We start from the raw sequence: 13,289 nt of genomic DNA on the forward strand, positions 1-13,289 counted from the left end.
GCACACGTATACATATCTTTATATATACATATATCTACATACTACATACACATATCAGACATATCTACATTTCTCTTAGACACTCCAGATAGACAATCAATTGGGCACAAAATTGAAGAGAAATACTTAATTTATCTGGAAAACTGCAAAGTGCTTTTTAATGACTCCATGCTACACCTTGAAACAAGACCCAACTTGTTAACAGAAATGTTCTTCCCAGTAAGCAATGAAATAATAACCATGTGTTGTGAACTGTTATAGGCAGTGGGGATACAGACACAAAAATGAATCACTCTCTGCCTTCAAGGAGCCTACCAAAGAGATATTGCATATGTACAGGTAAGTAAATACAAGATAAATAAAAAATAAATACAAAGTGATGGAAGGGCAGAGGTGGTGGAGGCCACTTAACAACTAAGGGAATCAGAAAAGGCATCTGAAAGGAGGTACCATTTTGGATGGGTCTTGAAGGGAGCAAGGGCTTCTAGGAGGCAAAGATGAAAAAGGAGAGAATTCTGGCTATAAGGAAGAACCTGTGCAAAGGGATAGAGGTATAGAATAAGGTATACAGGAAACAAGTCAACCAGTTTGATTGGAATGCAGAATTTGAGAGGGGGGGAGGAATAAGAGATCAACCTGACTTGGAATAGTGGAATAAAAATAGTCCCTCAAGAAGATGGCAAGTAACCCAAAGGGCAATGGCTACATAATAGGTATAAATAGGCTTCAGCTTATTATCAACAATTACACACCAGAAACAGTTAAAGGATTATTAAATGGATGTATAAACAAGAGGATGTGGACTGGTTAGTGTTCGATTAAGGGATGTCAAAATCCAGTTTGCTTCAATGATACTTCCATAATGTCAAGAAAGCCCAAGAGAAGTCCTCAGAACATTGGGTGGTTAGTAGGGACTTATGATAGAAAATGAATATGACACAAAGGAGAAGAATTGGTTGGGATGTAGTTTGGACTGCTAAGGGAGAACCCACTTTAATGAACTCACAAATCTTGAACTGCAAATACTCATTTATTCCTACACACAGCTAATCCTATTAAATCAAATTTGACATTTCTTAATCTTTAAGTGATTACCAAACATCTTTCTTCCAGTCCCACTAAGAGCTTCCAGAGATGAACTATAATTTTACCTCATTTCCATTTAAAAAAAACCAAACAAACATATTTAACTCTGGCTATAACCACAAATCTTTTTTTTTTTTAAGGTTTTTGCAAAGCAATGGGGTTTAAGTGGCTTGCCCAAGGCCACACAGTTAGGTAATTATTAAGTGTCTGAGACGGGATTTGAATCCAGGTACTCCTGACTCCAGGGCTGGTGCTATAACCACAAATCTTAAAGACTGGTTGGAGACCCCAGAAACAAGCTATTTCACCATTTGCTCCTGTCACCATTACCAAACACCTATGTATTTCACTGCTGTTTTAGCTCTTCCATATCACTCTGCAATCCTCTCCACAACTTCCTGGAATTACCAATTCCTTAGAATAAAATAAAATTATTTCCATTTTAAATTTCCCAGCAGCTTTCTATTTTGCCTTTTTACTTACTATTATATTCTACATAATGTAGCTGTGTTTCTCTTTCCTTCTGATCACCCCCAACAATGTGTCAATATCCTACATTTAAACATCAAACTCCCTGTTTTCTCAGCCCAATCCTCCTTAAACTGCCACATCTCCCTGTTCCCAACCTCCACACACCAAGATTCCAGGTTTCTTATGAACACCCATACTTCTGCCAAGTTATTCCATTTCCAGACTTCTCGTAAGAGGCTAAAAGAAATGTAAACCTGTAGAACTACTTCATTAACTCTTTTTTTTAAATATGGAACACTTCATGAATTTGAGTGTCATCCTTGCGCAGGGGCCATACTAATCTTCTCTGTATCATTCCAATTTTAGTATATGTGCTGCCGAAGCAAGCACTTCATTCACTCTTTTAAAAAACCTATTTTATTCATTTATTTTCCAACTACATGCAAAGATAGTTTTCAAAATTTTAGGAAAGTTTTGAGCTTTACATTTTTCTTCCTCCCTCCCTCTTTCTCCCATTGAAAGCAATCTAATATAGATTATGCATGTACAACTATGTTAAACATATATCCATATCGGTTATGTTATGAAAGAAGAATCAAATCAAAAAGGTAAAAAAACCATGAGAGGTAAATATATACATATATATATAATGCATAAAACAAATTTTAAAAATTGAAAATAGTAATCTTTGGTCTGCAGGTTAATTCTTTCTTTCATCTCATTTTGTTAATTCTTTTAGGATGAAAATAAAAATGAACATTCTCATGAACAAGGAAAATTTTGCTACTTGACACATCCAGACTGGCAAAGCCAGAGAGAGTGGTTATTAGGAAGATATGTACCCACAAGGTGAATTTCATCTTTGCCTTAAGTACCCTGCCTTGGGCAGTCTTTTCATTAATATGTAGGTTGTTAAAGTAGGATTCTGTGGTAGTCTATTCCATTTTTATTAACAATATCATGATTATATGTAATTATAATTAGTAATTATATATGATCATTATTATAATTATACAGAATTGCTATCACAGGTCTGGACCTATGAGATATTCAATCACATAATTATAATAACACAAGAATATTCCAACAAAAATTTGCCCCCTCATTTCCTCCTAATTCCAGAAAATTGGGAAAGGAACCCAATCACTTCAGAATTTATGACTCAATGCTAGTAATTAAGTAACTTTTGCAGTAACTGTTTGTTGATTGATTTACAAGTTTAGAGATTAAATATTCACCTCTACTGCACAGAATTCTACAAAACTTCTTGAACTAGGCATCTGAAGCTTCTCTGCTTTGCTTTACAGCCATCAGGCTTTTGCAGGGGGTTCTCAGGTTTGGACATGTCATGACTATATGCCTTCACCTACTTCCTTTCTGACTCTCCAATCCAACTGTAGACTGTGTGAGTTGCTGCTCTAACTTCTGCTCACTTAGGTGGTTCTGCCTCCATTTTTAAAGTTACCATATTATAGAAGATTTCACAGTCTTTACCTGATGATGGATGGATAGATGGATGGAAGGAAGGAAGGAAGGAAGGAAGGAAGGAAGGAAGGAAGGAAGGAAGGAAGGGAAGGAAAAGAGGGAGGAAGGGAGGAAGGAGGGAAGGGAGCAAGGAAGTGAGGGAGAAAGATAGCTCCATCAATAGTTAAAGGTCCCCATAAATGCCCCCAATCAATCAAACATTTACTAAGTATCTACTTTATATGCTAAGTAGGGACAACTAGGTGTCTGAGTGTTAGACTACCAGACCTGAAGTCAGGAAGTCTCATCTTCCCAGGTTCAAATCTGTCCCCAATCACTTACTAACCACTACACTTCCATTGTTGTGAATTATTTAACTCTATTTGCCTCAGTGCTCTCAACTGGAAAATAAGCGGGGTGGGTGGGGGAAAACGAATCACTACAGAATCTTGCAAAAAAAAATATCAAGTTAGGAAGAGTCAGAAACAACAGAAAATTACTAAACGACAATATATAACATGTCACTGGAGGGCACCAATCAGAGCCTGAATGAACACCTGTTAAGCAGCTATAAACATAGGGGGATATTGTTGCTTAGATTTGGTTTGATAAATGATCTCTAATGTCCATTTTATTTCAAATATTCTATAATTATAATAATTTATATTATCATTATCATCATCTTTGAAGCAACCTGATACTATATATAAATTTTAATGCCTCAATTATATACAATATATTTATGTTAAAAAATGCTCTAAGATGCTGGGCTTTAATTCTTCTAGATAACTGGAAAATGATTCAAATGACTTTAACTAGATTATTATCTTACAAGATTGAGAAAACTTCAAGAGTATCAAGACAGTGAGGTCATGTTCTTATCTCCAATGGTACTGTCAACTCATTGTCTTTCTTTCAATTATTATAATACTTTTTTTTTTACAATCACTTAGCTCAGATGGGAATAGAAGGATATCTCTTTTCCTACTTCTGACAATATCCACTAAATTGCAGACTTTGAATCATGAGTTAGAAATGGAAAAAATACTTTAAGTCACTTAATGTATGATTTCCCCATTTTTCTAGGACACAGAGATCATAGGGATCATATAGTAGAACTAGCTTTGGAAGAAACCTCAAGACTGTCTAATCCAACCCCCTTATTTTACCAGTGTGAACTGAGACATGCCCAATTCATATGATGTATGGTAGAGTGAAAAAATAAGACTCTCTAGTTAGCCTTCTAGAATTCTCAACTGAATGAAAATTTGAAAAGTGGAAAGGAATATAAATTGATGCAAAGTGAAGGAAGAGAACCAGAAAAAAATTCAAAATGCCTACAAGAATGTACATGGAAAGAAAAGAATAACAAAAAAAAGAAACCAAACTTATAATTATCATGATAATGAAATTTGCCTTAAAAAAGGAGAAAAGGCTAGTGCCTTCTTTCTTTGCAAAGGTAGAGGACTATAGGTATAGAACATCATTTATACTGTAAGGTTCAGTTGAAGTCTTGGTTAGTCTTGTTAAACTGATCCTTTTCTTCTCTACTTTTCTTTTTGATTCAACAGAGGGCCCTTGGATAAAGGATGTCTCTCTAAGGAGAAGCAAAGGTTAGGATATATTTAGAAATGAAGGTAATATGAAAACAAAATACACCAATAAAAATTATTTTATATACAAAAAAGAAGTACTAGTTGTGAACTCCCAGAGAATAGGTTTGTGTACTGGGGAAATCTAACTTGCCATTCTTAGTTTTCTTTTGAAAAATAATTAATTATTAAAAATTATTATTAATTATTAAAATTATTAAAACATTAATTATTAAAAACATTCAGTTAAAAATTTAAGTTCTAAATTCTCTTTCTGCCTCTAGCCCCTCCCTCACTAATTGAGGCTATTCATTATGCATGTGAAGTGATGCAAAGCATATTTCCATCTTAACCATGTATACATAGATTTTTTAAATTAGTGGTATACCAGAAAATGAAAAATATAATAATTGTGGAGATATTGACCTCTCACAGAAAATCAGAAATGAGCAGCAAGCTAGGAATAGCTTGTCATCTAAGGATTCCCACAACAACTTTCAGGAAACTAGTAGAAGACTGCACCTCATCACTGCGATTCTGGGTTTGCCGTGGCCAACCTTCATTGGAAAGGTAATCATCTGTGGACTATATTGTTATGCTCTGCTCCTGCTGAAGCTCTGTATCTCTTATAATTTCCAGTCATTTGTTCAAGTCTGTAGCTCTAAAGGTCTGAAGACATAGGGAAATGTAGAAACTCTGAGGATATGGTACTTCCATAATTTAAGATCTTAACAGTCACTGTTTTTCCTGTTGTTTGTTTGAAGTTTCCTTTTCATACCTATTGAAGGAATTATTTTAAGCTTTCAGTTTAATATTACTAGATTGTTCCAACTATCCTCACAACCATTTATATTTATTTAATCTTTTTTGTATGTATATATATATGCATATATACATGTACTGTTAGAGCATGGAAATAATTTGTGGTCATAGAAATGAAAACAAAAATGGGTGTCAGTTGATAAGGAAAAAACTGAATGAACTGTAGCAAAGAAATATAATGGAAATTACTGCAGTTAGAAATAGGGAACATGAGAAATGCATTTGAAAGCATTAAAAGATGCATGTGAACTGGTGAAAAGTGCTATATGCAAAACCAAAAGAATAGCATGCACAATGACTACAACATCATGAAGGAACAAATTGCTAAATAGAAGCCATACTCTAAGTTACTAAAAAGCAATTGCTAGTTCAGCAGAGGTGAAGGGCAGAAAGATGGATGCATTGTTGGATGGGGTGGCTATTTTGGTTGTTTTTCCTTAACTGTTTTTTTTTCTGTCACAAAGGTTAGGGATTGTTTTTGTTAAGGTGGAGGATTATTTTCAGAAACGTCTGTGATATTAAAAAAAAAGTCCTTAATAAAACTTACACACACACATACTCATGCTTTAACTATAGGGTCAAATTTGATGCAGCTTGCAAAATAGTTTTCTTTTAATACACAGATGCTTTTTACAAAAAATCATTAATCATTAAACATTCTCCAATGCATATTTTGTCATCTATTCATGTATTTTTTGATTCAGTAAATATTATTGAGGACTAATCATCATGGTATGGTAGTAAAAGAACTGACCTCAAAGCCCAGAAGATCTGGATTCAAATTCTGCCTCTGACAAAAATACTAGTTGTATGACCCTGAGTATAAGTCACTTAGCCTCTTAGGACTCTATAATTCACAGAAAAGGTGAATGCCTAGGGGCGGCTAGGTGGCGCATTGAATAGAGCACTGGCCTTGGAGTCAGGAGTACCTGGGTTCAAATCCGACCTCAGACACTTAATAATTACCTAGCTGTGTGGCCTTGGGCAAGCCACTTAACTCCATTTGCCTTGCAAAAAACCTTAAAGAAAAAAAAGGTCCTGAAAAGAATATTTGTATGAGACAAACATAGAGAAAAGCAGCCAATATAAGTCAGAACATGGAAGCTGGAGCTGAAATGTCAGTAGAGAAGACAATATACATTAGCAGAACAGAGAAGCTGAGTAGAACTGAATATATCTGCTTAGAGAAAGGTAGGCTCTGTAGTGGACTTGGCAACTGACCATTTGGAGCTGTTTTCACTTCCTCTTCTGTGGGAAGAGTTGGCTGGATAAAAGGCTGTTTTGCTCTTTGGAGTCATGAACAACTCAAGAGAGGAGAAGTTCCCCAAAGATTTGCTTCTGCTATCCTTTAATACCCCATGTGATTTGAAAGGGGAAAATCCCTTCAAAGTCTATAGAGAGAGAACTGAATAGCTTTTCAGGGTCTATGAATTGAAGGAACTGTTTTTTCCCTGAAAACATCATGCTGTCTTGGCACCTAACCAAAGGAGCAGATCTGGGAAGATATGAAGACTCCAAAGGCTTAAAGAACTCAACACTGTTTCATTGACTCAAGAGTACTGGAGAATGGGGCGGTTACGTGGCACACTGGATAAAGCACTAGCCCTAGAGTCAGGAGTACTTGAGTTCAAATCCGGCCTCAGACAATAATAATAATTACTTAGCTGTGTGGCCTTAGGCAAGCCACTTAACCCCATTGCCTTGCAAAAAAAAAAGAGAGTATTGGAGAAACAGTTTCATATAATAGTTCAGCAAAGATGAGAAGAAGAGCAATCCACACTATTCTCTAAACAGATCACAAACCTCCAAGTATTCAGTCCAGGGTTGTGAGATCGATCCTAGGTACATGGGCTTCTTTGCTTAGGTTCACATTACTAATTTTCCTTCTTTCTATCTGTAATTTTGTACCTACTCTCATCCTCTCTCTATGATCACTGTGTACATTGGTAGGAGAATGTGACCTGGGTTTATGGGTAGATGGTTATGTTTTGATTATCTCTGCCTTTGCTTTCTTAGTTAATTATGTTTGATGATTAAGAGTTAGTGGTCTCTTAATAACCTAGTGTTCAATAAACTTGAAAGCTTAGTTACCTAGGAAAGAATTCCCTGTTAGATAAGAACTTCAGTGAAAACAAGAAAGTAGTCTGGTAGAAATTGGGCTTAGCCCAACATCCTATAGCATATTCCATAGTAAATTCAAAATGGATAAATGACCTGAATATTAAAGGACCTATCAATAAAAATTTAGAATAGAAACAGATCATATAGTTTTTACATTCAGGAGCAGTAAATGAATCCTTGACAGAGACAATTAGAAAAACTTGATTATATGATAACTTGAATGATCTTTTTCCTTTTCTTGAATAATATATTATTTTCTCCAGTTATAAGTAAGTTCACTTTTTAAGATTTACAAATTTTCTTCCCACCCCCAAGGCAGCAAATTTGATATTGTTTATAAATGTACAATCATACAAAACATATTTCTATATTAGCCACGTTGTGAAAGAAAACACAGGGGAAAAAAATCATGAAAAAGTGAAATAGAAAATGGTACACCTCAATCTGCATCAGTTATTTCTCTGTAAATAGATAGCATATTTTAGCATGAATCCTTTGGAATTGTCATGGATCCTTGTATTGCTGAGAATAGCTATATTATTATTATTAACAGTTTTTCATCAAACAATATCACTATTACTGTATATAATGTTCTACTGGTTCTGCTGACTTCATTCTATATCAGTTCTTTTTTTATTTGTTTTTTTACAAGGCAATGGGGTTAAGTGACTTGCCCAAGGTCACACAGCTAGGTTGTCTGAATTTGGATTTGAACTCAGATCCTCTTGACACCAGAGCTGGTGCTCTATTCACTGTGTCACTTAGCTGCCCTCTACATCAGTTCTTATAAGTCTTTTCAGATTTTTCTGAAATTATCCTGCTTATAATTTCTGTAGCACAATAATATTCTATCTCAATCATATGTTACAATTTGTTCAGCCACTCCCCAATTGATGGGTATCCCTTTGAATTCCAATTCTTTGCCACTTCATAAGTGTTTCTATAAATATTTTGTACAAATAAGGTTTTATTTTCTTTTAAAAAATATCTCTGAGATACATACTTAGTAATGATATTGCTGGGTCAAGGGTATATACAGTTTTATAGCCCTTTGGGTCTAATTCCAAATTGCTTCCAGAATGGTTGAATCAGTTCACAACTCCACCAACAGTGCATTAGTGTCCCATTAATGTAATGGAATATTAATGATTGGGATAAATATAGGAAGCATGGAAAGACTTCCATGATTTGATGCACAGTAAAATAAGCAGAAAACATTTTATGCATTGACTACAATAGTACAGAGGAAAGATTAATGTTGCAAAATTATAAAGAACAAACTTGGTCCCCAAAACTAAATATGAGGAGACACTCTCTCCACTCATTTCAATAGGGTGGTGGGAAGGGTCTGTAGGTATGTCAATTTCTTCTAAATATTGATCCATTTTGATGATTTCCCCCCCCCTCTATCCTTCCTTTTTTATTTTTTTGTTTTTTTTTCAAGGCAATGGGGTTAAGTGACTTGTCCAAGGCCACACAGCTAAGTAATTATTAAGTGTCTGAGGCTGGATTCAAATTCAGGTTGTCCTGACTCCAGAGCCAGTGCTCTATCCACTGTATCACCACCTAGTTGCCCCATCCTTCCTTTTTTATTAAAAGGAATCTTTGTTACAAATGATGGCTGTTTGGAAGGCAGGGAAAGAAAGGGATGCAAGGGGGAAATATTTACATAAAAACAAAAGATATAAATATAAGTCTACTTTAAAAAAAAAGTTAATGGTGTCATTGATACCAGTTTAGATAAAAGGGAAGTATACTGATGGGGACATGGGATCTATAGTTATTAGTGTATACATATATTTCACGACCCTGAAAATGAATTGTAGTTGCATGCTCACACCTTTGGAGAATTATTCCAATCTAATAGCTTTATGCAGGTAGAGTGAGCAAGCAAATCCTAGTCAGAGAGAGTAAGAACCTGGAGAGATTTGTAAGGGAATGAGAGTGGAGAGAGACCTATGCGGTTTTTGCCTTTTTAGTACAGGCTTTTTTCTTTTTTTTAGATTTTTGCAAGACAAATGGGGTTAAGTGGCTTGCCCAAGGCCACACAGCTAGGTAATTATTAAGTGTGGGAGGTTGGATTTGAACCCAGGTACTACTGACTCCTGGGCCTGTGCTTTATCCACTGCACCACTTAGCCGCCCCTTTAGTACAGGCTTTTAAAGGGAAGTAGCAGGAGCTGACACTTAAAAGGGAGGTTCAATTCTTTCATCCAACTCAGCAATTTTGTTATACTCTGTCTGAATTGTTTGGTTGTCTTCATTTCTCCCCAAACAACTGATCCCTTATACAGGATTCAGACATCTCACATTGCATAAAGTTCCTACATATTCTCCTATTTAATGTTTGAGAAGGCAGTGAGAGCATATGGAGAGGGAATACAGACATTAAAAACCCTACCTTTGCTTTCTACATTTGACTGCTCCTCTTTTATCATGTTACTAGCTTTTAGTTTGATGACTTTTTAACTATCTTCCTGCTTCTGAAAAAGGATTGCACAGGTAGGCAGAACAGAAGTGCTTGTCTATTTAGATCCTAAATTCCATCAGTCAACTACTTCAATAAAATAAACTCAACTTACTTTAATTTTTAAAGCTTTCCTGAGAATTTGTATTTCTGTGATTATTCTGTTGATTTGACTGAAGGCATGGGCCTGGAGATATGAAGATCTGAGTTCAGATATGACCCCATATACTTACTAGCTGTGTTAAGTCATTTAATCTCTATCTATCTTGGTTTCTTCAAATGTAAAATGAAGACTATTATAGCACCTACCTGCCAGGGTTGTGGTGAGGATCAAATAAGATGTTTATAAAGTGTTTACTCTATATTATTATACCTGGTACATTTTATTTTCTCAAAAATACTTATTTTTCTTCCCTCCTTCCCTTCCTTCTTTCCTTCACTCCTTTTTTTCTTTCTTCCTTCCTTCTTTCCCTCCTTTCCTCCTCCTCCTTCCTTCTTTACTTCCTTCCTTCATTCCTTCCTTCCCTCTTTCTCTCCCTCCCTCCTTCTTTTCCTTCTTCCTTCCTTTCCTCCTTCTTTCCTTCCTTCCTTTTCTCTCTCCCTCCTTCACTCCCTCCCTCCCTCCTTCCTTCCTCCTTCTTTTCTTCCTTCCCTCTTCCTTTCTTCCTTCCTTCACTCTTTCTGGCCCTCCTTCCTCCTTTCCTTCCTTCTTTTCTTTATTCTTCCCTCCTCTCTCCTTTCCTCTCTCTCCTTCCTTTCTTCCTTCCCTCTCTCCCTCCCACCTTCTTTCCTTCCTTTCTTCTTTCTTTCTTTCTTTCTTTCTTTCTTTCTTTCTTTCCTGCTCCTTCCTTTCTTCTCTCCCTCCACTTCCTCCCTCTCTCCCTCCCTCCTTCCTTCCTTCTTTCTTCCTTTCTTTCTTCCTTCCTTCCTTCACTCTCTTCCTCCCCACCTCTCTCCCTCCCTCCCTCCTTCCTTTCCTCTTTCTCTCCCTCCCTCCTTCCTTCTTTCCTTTCTTCCTTCCTTCCTTCCTTCCTTCCTTCCTTTCTTTCTTTCTTTCTTTCTTTCTTTCTTTCTTTCTTTCTTTCTTTCTTCCTTCCTTCCTTCCTTCCTTCCTTCCTTCCTTCCTTCCCTCCCTCCCTCTCTCCTTCCCTTCCTCTTTCCTTCCTTCATTCCTTCTTTATTTTCTTTCTTCCTTCCTTCCCTCCTCCTTCCTTTCTTTCCTCCTTCCCTCTCTCCCTCCCTTCCTTCTTTAGTTCCTTCATTTGTTCATTCATTCCTTCATTTGTTTGTTCCTTCTGTCTTTTCTTCCTTGTCATGGAATATAGTTGGAGAGGTAAAGCTAATTTTTCAAAACCTAGGGACAAATTATGTGATAGAGTAGATAGTGTTGGATGTGGGGTATAATCTTGAGATTGAGGTCCAACCCAACTTCTTATTCCTGTATGACCTTGAACAAACAATAAACCTCTCTAAGATGCGATTCTTCCTGTTAAATATTTTGGATTAGATATCCAATGAGAAGTCTGGACAATACAGATGATCTCTAAGATCCTTCTTTTAAATGAGGTTCTTATGAAGTTACCATGAGATTTCTATCAAATTATAAAATAAATTAAGGGTAAACAATATTGAAAGGGACTCCAAGGTTTTATCAGCTACTAGAATGGTTTAGCTCAGAAATATTCAATGATATAAATCATTATTTCAAATAATAATAGCTAACATTTTATAGCACTTTAAAGTTTACAGAGCACTTTACAAATATTATCTCATTTGAGCAATGTTTATATGCAAATCAATGTCCATCTGAAGTAACTGCAATAGCTCAGAAGATTCTGCAACAGTTTGTTCATGGCTGTGTTTTCCTTTTTCAAATCATAGCTCCACTGAGCAGGGTTTTTTTTTTTTTTTTTGAGAATTAAGGAAGAATTTGAGATTTCTTTATCCTCAATATGAATGTTGCAAAGGTTGATACCCTTCAAATTCACGATAAGCTTTTAAAATGAATTGATTTACTCATGAATTATAAGAGTAATGAAAATCTGGTGCATGTCCAGACCCTCTGAGATGGCATCTCTCCATATGAGGGCTACTCGGAAGCTACTTCTGGAAGAATTGTGATAATGTATTAGGAAATGGCTTGAAGAGGCAGGCTGTGGAGTAGAATTCTGTAACTGATAGGGGAGGAGGCCCTCTGGTTGAAGAACATTCAAAATGTCCTATCAGCTTTTATTATACTTTCTTGGTCCTTAAGGAACTCAGTAAAGAATGAAGGGAGTTTTCAGAAAGGCTCAAAGGGATCCTTGCCACACCATTGTTCCGGAGTTCATATTTTAAAGCTAATGAAACACTGACATACTGAGATATGAAGGAAGTATATGAAGCCTTCCTTCATTCTGTAATCTGCATTTAAAGTCAGCAGAGCTCTTATGACTTGAGAAGCAAGGAATGATTTTGGAGAGTGAAAATCAGGAACTCAGTTCAGTGGTAGCTGACACTCAGGTTCATCTGGCAATCACCCTAGAGAGCTATACAGTAGTAGATGAGCTAAATTTTGAATCTTATCCCTTCATATCCCAGGTGGTGTTGAATAGAGTCTGCCCCTGAGGTTTTAGGGGAAATGCTTATTATTTTTTTTTCTGGCTATATCTTTTAAAAAAGCTTCCCATTGTTAAGTGGTTAAATGGAACGAGGGGGCTAATTCCTGACTCCCCCCCCCCCCAGTGGGTGGGAATGCAGAGGAATGAACATAGACAGCAGGGGCTAGAGCTAATGGTAGAGAACCCTGAAGGGGGGTTTGGGGAGGAGATGTGCCAGCTTAAATCTGAGTGGACTGATCAATTCATATTACATCAACCAAATAAGGCTTCTCACTTGATTTAAAATTTTACAACAGCTCACAATCAATGAAAATCAAGGACTCAAGGATCTAAAGTTCTTTCAGACCATCACTCGAAAAACCTCCACTGACTTCCTATTGCCTCTCAGATAAAATATAAGTCCTTCAGTCTGGCTTTTAAAACCTTATATAAATCATAGTGTCTGGCCCTATAGTAAGGGCTTAATAAATGCCGGTTGATTGATTGATCTGACTCAAAACTACTTTTCTATCCTTATTTACACTAATGGGTTACTGTTTCCCCAAAGTGACATTCCATCTTCTACCTTGGTGCTCTTGTCTAAGCCATCTCTGTGTGTGGAATGCAATCCCTTCTTATCTCTTCCTCTCAGAATCCTTAAATCCCTATCTTTCTTCCAAGCCACCTC

The 13,289-nt window shown here is 36.3% G+C and overlaps 1 non-coding gene across 1 annotated transcript; it reads right to left on the reverse strand.

Moving 5' to 3' along the window:
- Positions 1-1,840: 1,840 nt before the first annotated feature.
- Positions 1,841-1,947, reverse strand: LOC141492440 (U6 spliceosomal RNA). Its single transcript, XR_012469908.1, has one exon. It is a non-coding gene; the product is annotated as a U6 spliceosomal RNA (small nuclear RNA).
- Between the last annotated feature and the right edge of the window lie 11,342 nt (positions 1,948-13,289).

This window comes from Macrotis lagotis, chromosome 6, assembly GCF_037893015.1.
Source record: "Macrotis lagotis isolate mMagLag1 chromosome 6, bilby.v1.9.chrom.fasta, whole genome shotgun sequence".
Classification (NCBI taxonomy): domain Eukaryota; kingdom Metazoa; phylum Chordata; class Mammalia; order Peramelemorphia; family Peramelidae; genus Macrotis; species Macrotis lagotis.